Source organism: Neoarius graeffei, chromosome 13, assembly GCF_027579695.1.
Source record: "Neoarius graeffei isolate fNeoGra1 chromosome 13, fNeoGra1.pri, whole genome shotgun sequence".
In the NCBI taxonomy this organism is placed as follows: domain Eukaryota; kingdom Metazoa; phylum Chordata; class Actinopteri; order Siluriformes; family Ariidae; genus Neoarius; species Neoarius graeffei.
The window spans coordinates 25,269,479-25,285,878 of NC_083581.1; positions in this window are offsets into that span (position 1 = coordinate 25,269,479).

A 16,400-nucleotide genomic window follows, 5' to 3' on the forward strand; every position below is an offset into this window, starting at 1 on the left:
GGTTATAAGCACTGGAATAAAATATTAAATATCCTAAATAAGAAAAACAAAAGTGTCTGAATAATTTCCCCTCGCTGTTTGTTTGATGCTAATTGTTGGTTATAAGCTAACATAAGATTCTTTATCCTCCAGCAACCAGAATCAGTTTTACTTTTCATTGATATAAACAGGAACATGGGTATGAGTAATATGCACAAATTAGGCTAGAAATTGCCTGTGTACAAAATGGAGCACAATAATAGTAATTACAGTATTTTCCAAATTCTTTGTCTTTTGACTGTCTTCAGAAGAATTTGCACTTGCAAATGCTTTAAATGAAAAGAGCAAAGACACAACATTTCTATCTCAAATACCAACCAGACAGTAACGTGAATGTTCTTGATTGCTCTGTGTTGGCCGCACAAGGTGCATGCATATGCGGGAGCCCATTATCCTGGTTTGTCATGCCATTTTTGGCTGTCGTACCATTTTGGTTTTCCTGAAAAACTGAAATTTATTCACACTAGTTTGTCAGCCTATATAAAGTAGTGGGGTTTTTTTCTTTCTTATATATAGCTCTGAATCAGAGCTTTTATCTTAATACAAAATTAATTTTGTGCAATTTGTCTTCATGTTAAAGATGTAACCCCAGGGATGCCAAAAAGCTTACATAAGAAAGGTACACGTCCTCTCCAGGTGTGCAAAAATTCACAAGCAAGAAGCTTTTTACTAACACCATTTCCAGAAAAGTTGGGATCTTTTCCAAAATGCAAACAATAAAAATAAAAAATCTGTGATTAGTTAATTGATGTGAACCTTTATTTAACTGCCAAAAGTACAAAGAAAACATTTTCAATAGTTTTACTTACAAACTTAATTATATTTTGTAAATATAAACAAAGTTAGAATTTGATGCCTGCAAAACACACACACACACAAAAAAAAAAAAAAAAAAAAATGTTGGGACAGAGACAAAATAAGACTGAAAAGTTTATAGGATATTCAATTAACACCATTTTGGAAGATTCCTTAATAAGCAGGTTAATTGGTAACATGACTGGGTATAAAAGGAGTAGCACCAAAGGCTCAGTCTTTGCAAGCAAGGATGGGTTGTGGCTCACTCCTTTGTACCAAAATTCATAAGAGAATTGTTGGTCAATTCAAAAACAATATTTCTCAATGTAAAATTTTAGGTCTTTTAAAATATACAGTACATAACATTGTGAAAAGATTCAGGGAATTTGGAGATGCATCAGTGCGTAAAGGGCAAGGTCGGAAACCACTACTGAATGTGCATGACCTTCGAGCCCTCAGGTGGCATTGCCTGAGAAACTGTCATGCTAATGTCACAAATATAACTACATGGGCTCGGGAGTACTTTGTAAAACCGTTGTCACTTAACACAGTCCACCGCTGCATCCAGAAATGCAACTTGAAACTGTATTACACCAGGAGGAAGCCATTCATCAATTCTATCCAGAAATGCTGCCGATTTCTCTGGGCCTGAACTCATCTCAGATGGACTGAAAGACAGTGGAAATGTGTGCTGTGGTCAGATGAGTCCACATTTCAGCTTGTTTTCAGGAAAACCAGACATCGCATTCTCAGTGCCAAAGGTGAACACGACCATCCAGTTTGTTATCAGAGAAAGGTACAAAAGCCAGCATCTGTGATGGGGGCATCAGTGTCCACAGCATGGGTCAGTTGTGTGTGTGTGTGTGTGTGTGTGTGTGTGTGTGTGAGTGAATGTACCATTGATATATTGAGGCATATATTGGGATTTTAGAGAGACATATTAATCAAGGCAATATCTCTTCCTGGGAAGTCCATGCTTATTTGAGCAGGACCATACCAGATAATTCTACGTGGGCTGCAACAGCATGGCTTGTAAGACACCGAGTGTGTGTGCTTGACTGGCCTGCTGCCAGTCCAGAGCTGTCTCCTATTGAGAATGTATGGCATATCATGAAGAGGAGAACCAGACAATGGTGACCACAGATTGTTGAGCAGCTGAAGTCTTGTATCAAGAATGGACAAAAATTCCAATTGCAAAACTGCAACAATTAGTATCCTCAGTTTCCATATGATTAAAAAGGGTTATTGAAGGAAAGGTGATGTAACACAATGGTAATAATGCCTCTGTCCCAACTTCTTTAGAGTGTGTTGCAGACATCAAATTTTAACTTCATTTATATTTACAAAATACAATTAAATTGGTCAGTAAAACTATTGAAAATCTTTTCTTTGTACTTTTGTCAGTTAAATAAAGATTCATATGAATTAACAAATAATATATTTTTGCTTTTACTGCATTTTGGAAAATATCACAACTTTTCTGGAAATGGGGTTAGTACTTTTGCATGAGCATGCAGTCAGATATGAAGCTTGGAGGACAAAACAATACCACATTCATTAACGTGAACATGAGTCTATGCAATGCATTTAGCATTCATTTAGTCATCCATAGTAACTGCCTGGGCAGGTTTGCAGTGGTTTAAATTAGGCTACTAGTTTGTGTCACAAGCAGATACAAATAAAAATATTATCTGTATGACTGGGATTTAAAAAAAAAAAGTCCCATTTCTAGCTAAGTAGATTTTTTTTTACGGTGTTTCTGTGGGCATAGTGACAGGATTCATATTACTTCATCTTTTCCGGGTTTAAGCATGCCAACTTCAGGTTGAAATCTGAGTGCAGATACAGATTAGTGGCACATGCTGATCCCCAGCATGTGTTTATTCTGTGCTAACCAGACCACAAGATATGTGCACACACAGGGGTTTCAGACAGAATTAATAGCCATAGCTCCTACTTCTACTTGAAGCTGTCATCTTGGTTATTCGCTCTTAGCCTCATGGCTGCAGTCTATGTTTAACAGGAGTGAATCTCATGTATCTCTATCATTTGCAGGATAGGAAAAAGAAACTTTTAAACTGGAGTAGGTGACTATATTGTGGCCATATCGATTTCAGCTACGTCCATTCATTAAATCATCATTAATGATGTATTACCAGCTGACCTTACAAGGACCCTGCATTTGTGTCCAGAGAGATAAGAGATACAGAGGACTTGGCATGCATGTGAAGCTACATTTCTGCTCTGAGGTGAAAGAGTGAAGGGAGAGAGTGCACCACCTGGTTTAGAATGCAGCGCTATCACTACGGGTGGCTGGGTAGCATGACATGCACTGATTTCTGAATCGGAAATAAAAAGCTCATTTGCCTGCGCTGAACCGGGTGCTTGGCGTGCCTGAGGAAAGTGAACCAAGCCACTGCATATATGATCATGCTCATTTCTCTTTCCCTTTCTCCCTCATCCTCTCTGGCTTCTTCAGAGTCCACTGAGACTTCCTGCTGGAGCCAGGGCTGATTTTCAGGTAGTGGTTTGGAGGGTTATATAGAATCTTGGCAATTAAAGCATTGAGTAATGCTACCTGGTTGCTGTGCAAACATCATCTAAAGCCCAAAGTACCATAAAAGTGCTACAATCAGAAACATGTGAAAAGGAAACAGTGGCATTTAGTCAGATCGATAGTCAAGGCGACATCTCAAGAGACCACATCCCTTCTTTTGTCTCCATCATTTATGAGATAAGTTGGTGTTGGGAATAATTGCTTCTCGAGAGATGCTGAGTGGATTTACAGCATGCAATACTTAATACAAAAAAATCATGCCACTGTAAGAACACTCGCTTGTGCCTTATTGCAAAAGATTTTAGAAGGTATTATGAAAAATGCTCAAACCTCCCCCCACCACCAAACATGGTCATTAATTTACATTAGTCCCCAGCATAAACCTGCACAGACCAGTCTTTTCCTTTGATATTGACTTTAAAAAAGCATCTCCAGGTCTGCCAACACCTGTTCCAAATAGCAGATGCACGAATCCATGCCAAGCAGTAATTTGTCTCAGTTTTACCCAAAAAGCACAAGCATGCACAGCAGCGCTGACATCTGTTAGCCAAAGATGAAAACACAGACACATCTGCAAAGCCAACACATCACCAGCCTGCTTGTAGGAGGGTTAATGCACTACATTCTTCACAGTAATTAAATTTACCCAAAGTTGGAAAGTTCCATAAACAACATTTAGAGGTAGACTTTACATACAGACATACAGAATAAGGATACATCGATTGTTAATCAATTTCTGGCTGCAATTATGAATTATGCAGTTTCTCAAAGGGGTCTAGAAATTTTATAATATTTTAAATTCACTTTTTGTTTTTGTTTCATGTCTTGCTAGTGCTAATGCTTCTGAAGAACTCTGTATTGGTCTGATGTGTGGTGTTAATTGTCTTTCAAAACAGAAATTCAGACACACTCTGGCACAGTGTAATACCCAGTTTGGTATTCAGTTAGTCTTTGAAGACCAAATATTTACAATAGTGTATTTTTATTTATAGAAAGTGTTGATTAATTTTCTCACACTACTGAGTTAAATCACAGGTTAATGTGTCAAGTGGAAGCAAAGTTTGGAAGCACAGTGTGACATCAACCTGACACCAAGATGCTTCTCTTAAAAGTTATATCTGAGAGTACTATCTATCTATCTTACAACCTTTCTTTGCACATGTCTAATAGTTTTTGCACAGATATTCACATGTAATTTAAAATCATAAACCAAATTCAAGTGCACATTATTTATCTGGACAAGAACCGACCATGTTGCTCAGAATACAGTGTAGTGTCCTAGGTTCCAATTGAAGCTTTAGCTTGATGCTCAGCAAACTCCCTTGTCCCAAAAAACACTTGAAAACATTCCACGAGTTCACTTCTTATGTTTAACTGTTTACTTGAAACTCTTAAAAGCAACATTACAAAAATGAAGAAAGTTATCTATAAAATATGCACAGATTTCAAGGGTGTAGCGTGGAGAGAGAGGTCAAAAAACTATTTTGCTCCAATCTCCTTTCTATTTCCTATTTCACCCCACTCCCCACATATCAAAATAAAGTACCTCAATAGTGGACATCAGGATCACATTAAAAGTCCTGTCTTAACCTTACAGAGCAAATCAAATGCATTTTAACATTTTTGAATCATGAAATTATAAATCATATTTACTGTATTAATGAACTTGTACCCTTTTAAATGTAAAATTATTTTAACTTAAATAGACTGCATTTAGGCTCCTACATTTCCAGCCCCTAATTGTTACCAATGCCATTTAGACAATTACTCAAAACTTAAACTGAAGGAGCCTAATGATACACTAATTCACATATCATCTTGCTTTTAGTTAAACTTAGTCAAAACTGAACAGCAAATTTAGCTTCAGTCCATAACTATATTCCTCTACCCCAGGCAGGGCAATTCCACAGAACAGTCCATTAATCCCCCTCAGATTCTTGCAGCAGGCACAGCTTTGTTACTGGGCGCAAAAGTTCATTGGTCCGAGTCTTGACCTTCACCTGACGAACGAAGCCTCTCCTGTCAGGAAAAGTCTCCATGATCTTTCCAAGCGGCCAGGAGTTTCTGGGCGACGTGTCATCCACAATCAGCACCATGTCACTGACACAGAAGTTTCTTTGAGGTGTTGACCATCATTGATGTTCTTGGAGCTATGCGAGGTACTCTTTGCACCAGCACTTCCAGAATATGTCCATGAGATACTGGACCTGTCTCCATCTTCGGTTTGCGTACTGATCATCTTTGTTGAACACTTCTGGAGGCAGCTCAGGTTTGACTTTCAGTAACAAAAGGTGATTAGGGGTTAAGGCTTCTGAGTCATTAATGTCAGAAGATGCCTTTGTTATGGTCCTACTGTTTATGATGGCCTCAGCTTCACACAAAAGGGTGTGGAGACCCTCTTCATCCATCAGCTGTTCCTTTACTGTGACATTTAGAATCTTTCTCACAGAGCGGATGAGCCACTCCCAGGTTCCTCCGTGGTGAGAACCTGTTGGAGGGTTGAAGTGCCACTGTACACCTTTCTGTTGTAAGTGGTTTTCAATCATACTGGTGTTTCACTCATCATTTTCTTCATCTTGCTGTCAGCTGCTCTGAAGTTTTTCCCATTATCTGAATACATCTCTCTGACCTGTCCTCTTCTCGCAAGGAATCTTCTAATTGCATTCAGGCATGCATCATTGTCAAGTGAGGATGTAACTTCCAAATGCACTGCTCAAATGTTAAGACAACTAAAGATGACACCGTACCTTTTTACATGTTCTCTTCTCTTTTTCACCAGGAATGGGCCAAAGTAGTTGATGCCAACTCTCGTAAATGGAGGATTGTCAGGCAGAACCCTGCATTTTGGTAGATCTGCCATGAATTGCTTGCCAGCTGTCCCATGCAGCTTCTTACAGGCGATGCACTTAGACAAGATTCTTCTAATGGCTCCATTTGCTCCAGGGATCCAGAATCTCTGCCACAATTGAACCAGCATGTGATTTCTTCCCGTATGTGCTGTAACATCATGAATGTGTCTAAGAACAAGCCTTGTGATGTGTGAGTCCTTTGGCAAGATGGCTTGCTGCTTTGAGTCATCTGGCATTGCCACACGGCTCAACCTGCCTCACACTCTCGTAAATCCGTCTTGTAGCACTGGACTCAGCTTATGAAGCAAACTACTTTTCTTTACCCTTTGTTGTTCTTTTAGCATTTCCAGATCTTTTTGGAATCCTTGCTTTTGGGCATATTTCACAATTTCTGTCTCTGCTTTGGTCAAATCCTCACAGGTAAGTCATGTTCCGTTATAATCTTTCTTGAACTGATTCATTCTTTCCCTGCTTGATGAGCTTGGTTCAGTCTTTTTCTTTGCCTTCAGTTCTTTCAGCAGATCTTTCAATTTCAAAAACCAGGCTACTGCACGCTTTAGCTTTGTCCAGGATGAGTAATACATCATCAGCTGGTCCAATGGGTCATTGAGCTCTGGCATCTGTATGACATGTGATTGAACAACTCTTTTGACCTCTGGGTCATCCACATTTATCATTCCAGGATCTGGATTCTTTGGCCACTGGTCTTCACCACAGAGCAAGAAACTCGGTGTAGCAGTTCGTAGGAGGGGGAGGAGCACAGAAAGACGGCAGGCCAGAATAAAGTTCCAGAACTCAATTTATTTGCTCTTTTCAGACACAAATACTCTCCCAGTCTCACACACACACACACACACACACACACACACAAGTTAGCTGGTTCAGGAGAGAGCCCACTTCCTCTGCTCTCTCTTTATATAGGGCACGGTCACTGGGAAGACACACAAACACAGGTTAATTGACATCAGGTGTAGTGATTCTGCCACTTACCTTCCCTGACTCCGCCCTCCAGTCACAGACTGGCACTTGACCACGCCCCCGCTGCCACATACCCCCACCGCCCGACTCAGGCCGGGCAGCTGTCCGGCCTGCAGCCGACTCCCCCCCCCCTCTTGACGGGAGAGAAAGTCTGCCACAACCATCTGCGCCCCCGGCCTGTGATCACCTTGAAGTTAAAGGGTTGGAGTGCCAGATACCAACGGGTGATCCGTGCGTTGGCATCCTTCATGCGGTGGAGCCACTGGAGGGGCGCGTGGTCCGAACAGAGGGTGAAAGGGCGTCCCAGCAGATAGTAGCGGAGAGCGAGAACTACCCACTTGATCGCGAGGCACTCCTTTTCGATCGTGCTGTAGCGCCCCTCATGTACTGACAGCTTTCTGCTGATGTACAGCACTGGACGGTCCTCCCCCTCCACCTCCTGGGACAAAACGGCCCCCAGCCCTCTGTCCGACGCATCCGTCTGTAACATAAAGGGGAGAGAGAAGTCAGGGGAGTGTAAGGTGGCCCCCCACACAGTGCAGCCTTTACCTCAGAGAAAGCCCGCTGGCATTGCTCCGTCCACTGGACCGGATCTGGCGCCCCCTTTTTAGTGAGATCAGTCAGCAGACTGGTGACGTCCGAATAATTAGGTATAAACCTACGATAGTAGCCAGCCAGCCCCAGGAACTGTCTCACCCACTTTTTGGTCTTGGGCCTCGGGCAGGCTGCAATTGCTGCTGTCTTGTTAATTTGGGGACGCACCTGCTCGTTGCCCAAGTGGAAGCCCAGATACCGTACTTCCACCCGCCCAATCGCACACTTCTTTGGGTTGGCTGTGAGACCCGCTCGCCTCAGTGGCCTAAGGATGGCCCTCAGGTATTGTAAGTGCCGCTGCCAGTCATTAATATAAATGATGATATCGTCGAGGTATGCGGCCGCATAGGTGGCGTGGGAGCGGAGGACCCTGTCCATCAGCCACTGAAACGTAGCGGGCGCCCCAAACAGCTCAAAAGGAAGTGTGACAAACTGGTGTAAGCTGAACGGTGTGGAAAAGGCCATTTTTTTCTCGGGATAATGGAGTCAAGGGGATCTGCCAATACCCCTTTGTCAAATCGAGCGTCGAGTAAAAGCTAGCCATGCCTAGCCGATCAAGCAACTCATCAATACGAGGCATTGGATACGCATCGAATTTAGACACCGCGTTGACTTTTCTGTAGTCCACACAGAACCGGACCGACCCATCAGCCTTGCGAACCAAGACCACTGGGCTGATCCAGTCACTGTGGGACTCCTCGACGATGCCCATTTCGAGCATGGCCTCGAGTTCTTCCTGAACCACTTTTTTCTTGTGTTCGGGTAGCTGGTAAGGGCGGCTGCGCACTACCACCCCTGGGGGCGTCTCAATGTGGTGCTCTATGAGGTCGGTGCGGCCGGGCAGGGGCGAGAACACATCCGAAAACTCGGTCTGCAACTGGGCGACCTCCGCAAGTTGGGTCGGGGAGAGGTGGTCTCCACAGGGGACCAGAGAGGTACGCGATGCCCATGCTCCCTTTTGAACCTCCGGCCCCAGCTCTGCCTTCTCCGGAACCACCGACACCAACGCCACGGGGACCTCCTCATTCCAGAGTTTGAGCAGATTGAGGTGGTAAATCTGTAGCGCCCCACCCCTGTCCGTTCGCCTCACCTCGGAGTCGACGTCCCCGACTCGCCGTGTGACCTCAAAGGGTCCTTGCCACTTGGCGATCAATTTGGAGCTTGATGTGGGCAACAGTACGAGTACTTTATCTCCCAGTGCGAACTCCCTAAGGCGCATACCCTTGTCATACAGGCGGGTTTGCCGTTCTTGGGCCTGACGCAAATTCTCCTGGGTTAGGGGTGTGTGTGTGTGTGTGTAGTTTTGCGCGCAGGTCCATAACGTATTGAATTTCGTTTTTACTTAGTGAAGGTCCCTCCTCCCAATTTTCTCACAGCACATCTAGAATGCCGCGCGGCTTACGCCCATATAATAATTCGAATGGGGAGAACCCCGTGGAGGCTTGGGGGACCTCTCGCACTGAAAACAACAAGGGTTTGAGCCACTTATCCCAATTACGTGCGTCCTCACTTACGAATTTTTTAATTATATTCTTGAGGGTGCGATTGAACCGTTCAACTAAACCGTTCGTTTGTGGGTGATACACGCTGGTGCGGATTGGCTTAATCCCTAATAACCCATACAGTTCGTTCAGTGTCCATGACATAAACGAGGTGCCTTGGTCAGTGAGAATCTCTTTCGGGATTCCAACTCGGGAGATGATGCGGAAGAGTGCCTCCGCAATACTGCGTGCTGAGATATTGCGAAGAGGCACGGCTTCCGGGTATCGCGTTGCATAGTCCACCAGAACTAATATAAAGCAGTACCCTTGTGCTGACCAATCTAATGGCCCGACAAGATCCATCCCAATTCTTTCGAACGGGGTCTTGATTAATGGTAGAGGGCGCAAAGGTGCTTTTGGAATGGCCGCTGGATTTACTAACTGGCATTCGCGGCACGCCGTACACCACCTACGGACATCGCCGCGAATCCCCGGCCAATAGAATTGGGCCATTATTCGGGCTAGTGTCTTATCTTGCCCTAAGTGTCCAGCCATGGGATTAAAGTGAGCCGCCTGGAATACCAATTCCCGGCGGCATTTTGGAATCAAAAGCTGTGTGATTTGCTCTTTCGTCTGAGTGTCCTGCGTCACTCGGTATAATCTAGCTTTCATAATAGAAAAATAGGGGAAGGACGGGGTGGCGTTCGGCTGGAGCGTTTGACCATTGATTACTCTCACTTGGTTAAACGTATGCCGCAGAGTCTCGTCTTGCGACTGCTCTAACGGGAAATCCGCCAGGGATTCCCCGAGAGAGGGAGGAGGAGCCTGTGGCTCGTCACTCTGACGTGGAGATGACGTAGACAGCTCTGTGACAGGTGCTCCCGCCAAGGCGACACCGGGACCTCCCCCTGCTGAACTATGGCAGGACCCACTCTTCACTAAATGACTCATCAACTCCCCGAATCCCGGCCAATCAGTCCCCAAAATTATCGAGTGGGTGAGGCAAGGCTTAACCGCCGCCTTTACTATAAATTTTTCCCCTCGGAAAAAAATGTGGACCGACAGCAAAGGGTAGCTGTGAACATCCCCGTGCACACACAACACCTTCACCCCCTGTGCTCCCCCCAATGCCTCGTCTTGCACCAGGCTTTGGTGAATTGAGGTCTGATTGCAACCAGAATCCACCAACGCCTGATATGTATCCCCTTGGATACTCACCGATATGCAATACGCTCCGGCCCGATCGAGGGCAGCTCTTGGCGCGTCGGGGATCTGAACCACCGTGCCCACTTCCATTGCCGAACACTGCTGTTGGAGGTGGCCCGGCTCCCCGCAGCGCCAGCAAACCGGCCCAGGCTTCCTCTCTGCACCGGCGCCCTGGGGCTCACTCACCTGAGGGAGGAAAGTGACAGACACAGAAGGGAAAAACAGGAGGACACCGCGGGTGCGACGAGCCGGCTGGGGTGGGGCAGGCCCCCGCGGTGGGGGAACGGGGCGAGGATGAGACACAGGAGGAGAGAGGGGGAGAGAGAGGAGAGAAGAGGATGTCCACTGTCCTGCCATCGGAACAGCCGCCAAATGGTCCTCCACCAACTCGATGGCCTGATCCAGCGACACCGGGCAGTGGCACTGAACCCACTCCACGGTTCTGTCTGGCAGGCGGCCGATGAACTGCTCCAGCACCACCTGATCGAGGATTCCCTCGGCGTCGCAGTTGTCGGCCCTCAACCACCGCCAGCAGGTGTCCCGGAGCTGCTGGCCAAACGCGAATGGCTGGCCGACTTCCTCCAGACGCAGAGTGCGGAAGCGTTGTCACTGTTGTTCGGGGGTGTGCCCCACCCGCTGGAGGACGGCCCGGCGGAGGTCCGCGTAGGCCAGCCGGCGGTTGGCGGGGAGCTGTAGTGCAGCCAGCTGCGCCTCACCTGTTAGCAGGGGGAGGAGGCACATGGCGCGCTGTTCCACCGGCCAGCCTGAGGCCTCTGCTGCCTGCTCGAAGAGCGTGAGGAAGGCCTCGGGATCGTCCTGCAGGCCCATCTTAGTTAGGGTGAGGGAAGAAGGGCCCGCGGTGGTGGAGGTGGTGGACCCCGCCGACGCGAAGAGGTGCCGGAACGCCTGTCGATGTTCCTGCTGCGCCAGCACCAGGGCCTCGAACCGGCGCTCTTGCTCCTTCTGGAGGGTGACTAGCGCCTGGTGCTGGCTCTGCTGGGCCGTGGCGAGGGCGTGGACCAGGTCTGCGAAGGGGGAGGACTCCATGGGGCTGTTCTTTTCCTGTGCTCCGTCCCAGGTTTCGGCACCACTGTAGCAGTTCGTAGGAGGGGGAGGAGCACAGAAAGACGGCAGGCCAGAATAAAGTTCCATAACTCAATTTATTTGCTCTTTTCAGACACAAATACTCTCCCAGTCTCACACACATACAAGTTGGCTGGTTCAGGAGACAGCTCACTTCCTCTGCTCTCTCTCTCTCTTTATATAGGGCGTGGTCACTGGGAAGACACACAAACACAGGTTAATTGACATCAGGTGTAGTGATTCTGCCACTTACCTTCCCTGACTCCGCCCTCCAGTCATAGACCGGTGCGTGACCACGCCCCTGCTGCCACACTCTGTACTGAAAGCCAGCTTTCACATTTCAAGAATGCTTCAATGGACTGACCTTGGGGGACATGATCTGCTGGGTTCAGGCTGGTATTGATATATCTCCACTGTGAAGCTTGAGATTGCTCCAGAATGGCTGACACTCTATTAGCAATGAAAGTCTTGAATCTGGTACTTTCACTATTGAAGTACTTCAGCACAACTGTGTTATCTGTCCAATATATTGAGTCGTGAAGTTCCAATTCAAGCTCCTTCTTTAATAGCTTGTCCATCTTGACTGCAACTGAGGCTGCAATTAATTCCATTCTAGGTATGGTTGGAGATTTCAAGGGTGCCACCCATGCCTTCACCATCATGAGAGTGGATTGAGTCTCACCAGTTGAAGAGCATAGCACGAGGTAACTTCTTGTTCCATAGGCGTCTTCACTTGTGTCAGCGAAGTGGTGTAGCTGAGCAAAGACTGGTGCACCAAACTCCTCTGTCTTGATACATATGTCAATGCCAAACTACTCTAACTGTTGCAAGTCTGAAGTTCACTTTGTCCATTCTTTAATGACATCATCTGGTAAGCTTTCATCCCAGCTGTATTTCTGCCAGCATAAATCTTGCAGAATTCTTTTGGTGGGCAGGACCACTGGAGCTATAAACCCCAGAGAATCAAAGATGGAGCTGACAAAGGAAAGCAGGCCTCTCCTGGTGTGTGGGTGATCTTTGAGATTGATCTTGAACTTAAACTGATCAGTCTCAGCACACCACTGGATTTCCAGTGCTTGCTCCATTGGTAAACTGTCCACATTCAAATCCAGGTCTTGAAATCCTTGTGCCCTCTCATCTTCAGGAATTGAGTTGAGCAACTTCCTGCTATTGCTTGACCATTTGGTTAGCCAAAAACCACCTTTCACCAACATGTTTCTTAAGTTGGTGCACAATGTGACTGCTGTGTCTTCATCAGCTGTTGACTTAGTGCAGTCGTTCACATAAAAATTTTTCTTTACCATTGTAGTGGCTTCTTGCCCGAATTCATCCTCAAAATCAGCTGCACATTTCTGCAGGGCATAGGTTGCAACACTTGTTGATGATGTTGCACCAAAGATGTACACCAGCATCTTGAATTTGGCAAGTTCTTTCTCAAAATTTCCTTCCGGCCACCAGAGAAATCTTAGTAGATTTGTGTCTTCCTCTTTGACTCCAACTTGGTAAAACACGGCTTCCACGTCAACCATAATGGCTATGGTTTCATGTCTGAACCTCGTGAGGACCCCAACTAGCGAACTTGTCAGGTCTGGTCCTTGTAGGAGCTGCTGATTTAGTGATGTTCTTGCAAAGCTCACTGTACAATCGAAGACAACATGCAGCTTTCACTTGACCAGATGTCTGACTCCATGATGAGGCAGATACCATGTTCTTCCCTCAGTCGGTTCACATTCAGCACTGTCTATTTTCACTGCATAGCCTTTCTTGACAATGTCTTCCATAAATGCAACATATTCTGTATGATAATCTGCATCTTTAGAAAATCTCTTTCTTAAGTTCAGTGCACATTGCTCTGCCACTGATCTGTTGTTTGGCATGCACAGTGATTTGTTTCTCAGTTGAAGGCAAATACTGTAATGACCATCTTTCAGTTATGACGATTGAGACACCATGTTAATAAACTGGTGATCTTCTTTGGACATTTCAATGTCTTCATTCTGCCCCGCATCAGGAAAGTCCAGCTTGAATTGTTGATGCCAAAGCTCTTCTAGCCTAGCTACTGAGATTCGGTTTGCTGTAACTGCTGCCAATATATTTGTATTCAGTCCATCATTTCCTCCTTTAAGAAGTCCGTTTACTGTCCAGCCCAATGCTGTTCTCATGGCATATGGTCCATTATCCACACTACTCACCACTTGAAGTGGCTCCATTGCCTTGGGAACGTTAGCTCCTATAGAGGGATCCCGCATGACGTCATCGCGCCGCGAGATTTCGGTAGTCGCCATATTGGAAGACCAAGTACACATCTATGCAAGTACATACATACATACATAAAACAAACTACACCTGAAATGTAGCCAGGGCCGGTTCTGCCCAAATCTGGACCCGGGTGCAACATCGCGCAACCCCCCCCCCCCCCCCCAAAAAAAAAAAAAACACACCAGTCTAAATCAGGACAACCAGTGTTCGAACTACGGGGGTACTCGGGGAATCCGAGATCCCCTGAAACAGACATGAGATCCCTTGAAAACATGATTTGGGAAATGTTGGGGGGTCTCTAAAATATTGGCAAAATGATGTTTATTGACATAGCAATCGTGTGTAATGGGAAGCATTTGCATATCCGAAGTGTTGTGTTTACATCAAAGATAAAATAAACCGATATGACAACGACTGCTGCTGCCAGGTTGGTTGTTGAGTAGCCTGACTGTTTTTTTTCTTGCGTGTGGTATCATTGTTGACGCGAGGTTGTTTTTTGAACATGCCAATGCGGACACGATTTCCCCTGATGAGTTATGACTTCAGACGCGATGCGTGTGTGGAGGTGTGGAGTCCGCATGATATGTGCGTAAGATAGGCTTCTCATGTGTTTGGAGATCCGCACTCTGAGACAAGCGCAAGCACCCCCCAGGGAAATAAAGGGACCCCCCAAAAATATCGGCATAGTTCAAACACTGAGGACAACCATCACATAACTATTAACATTTTAGATCAACTATTTTAACTAAATGGGCTATAATAAATAAGCCTGCAGGCAGCCACGGCGGGCTGCCTCAGAAAAGTAACCATTCAATGACACAACTGAAAGCCTGCAGCCACGGCGGGCTGCCTCAGAAAAGTAACCATTTGTCCTACCTTAAAACTCGTTTTGCATTTTCTGCCTCCTTTTTTGTATTTTCGACCCTGCGTTTATTTTCTTTCCTTTTCTGAAAACCCGATTTGTGTCCAGACATTTTGTTCTGCTACCAACAAACTAACTCGTCAGGTCTCGTCTCTCGAATCCACGATGAAGGGCAACAATTGATACATTTTTACAAACAGCCAATAAACAGCCAATAGGGAGGTTGCAATGTTCAGGCTCTCCTTTGCTCACAGACACTCAGTAATGCACTTATTCTCTGTCTCCTGGCAGAAAGCTCCTTAGTTTGCTCCCCTTGTGTCTCAATCACAGCTGATATTCTGAAGAACGACTTCTTTTCACCTTTCCCATCAGCTTTGTTAGAACACCCTAACACAGCACAAAAGTTTACCATTGTAGGTTTATGATGAATCAAGTGCCTCGTGGGTTTAAATTCCGCGCGCTGCCGTTATTTCCCCCTGATCACGAGTTTGTTGGTCTTCCAATATGGCGCAGGGTCTGTTTACTTCCGGTTTCCGGTGACGTCAGTGGGAAGGGTCTATAAGTAATCCAACTTCTGCTTCAATGTCAGGAAGTTTCACATCTTTTAGGTGAGGCCAACTAATGACATCCTCTTGGTGTGGGATATTATCCTTAGTCACAGGAATGGCCTTTTGGGAAAACACTTCTGAAAGCTCAATAAACTGGTCACCTTCCAGGCTACTGATTTCCAGTCCTGTCACGATGTGTGTGTTCACCACAGACTCATTTCCCATTGTTCGCAATGAGATGCTTGTGTGGCATCAATTCATGTTCAGCTCATTTATTAGTGACTCTGTAGCAAAGGTAGCAGAGCTTCCTGGATCCAAAAATGCATACAGTATGTTGTCACCATCTTGGTTCCTTTCTGTGCCTTGACCTGTACTGGAACGATTGAAAGAAAACAATCTTCTTTATCGGCCCCGGTGACACCACAAATTTCTGATGTTTGAACAAGAGCATTGGTTACGGCTTTCTGATCATTACTTTCTTTCGCTGCTTCTCCCTTCAAATCTTTGAATGTAATGTGCAGCAGGGTTGGATGCGAACGAGAACATTCTTGACACTGAGCCTTCTCTCTACAACTGCTACTGATACCCCTTTTCCATCAAATCAGTTCCAGGGCTGGTTCAGGGCCAGTGCTGGTGCTGGTTCACAACTCGTTCAACTTGCGAGCCAGCTGAGAACCAGTTTGCTTTTCCATAGCTCGCGGTACTAAGGGAAGCCACATCATTACGTCGCTGTATACGTCAATTATGTCGCTGTATACATCAGTTACGTCACTATGTTTGCGTAAACCTTGGCACGAATATCGAAGCAAAAACAACACGGAAGGAGCAGCAGCAGCAACAACAACAATAATAATAATGGATGACTTCGCATTTGTACAGCTGCTGCTTCTTGTCGCTTAAAAATGGCGATCTTTCATGGTCTTGTTATTGTTGTTGGTCTTAACAACTCCGCCCCCCCTGCTGATGTAAGCGGTTCTTTCCTCTGGCCCAGCAGAGAGTTGGTGCTAGCCTGGAACCGGTTTTTCTGGCCCCAGAACCAGTTCTTTGTCAGTGGAAACAGAAAACCCGGTTCCAAACTAAGCACTGGCCCTGAACCAGCCCTGGAACTGCTTTGGTGGAAAAGGGGCATTATATGACCATGTTTCAGCA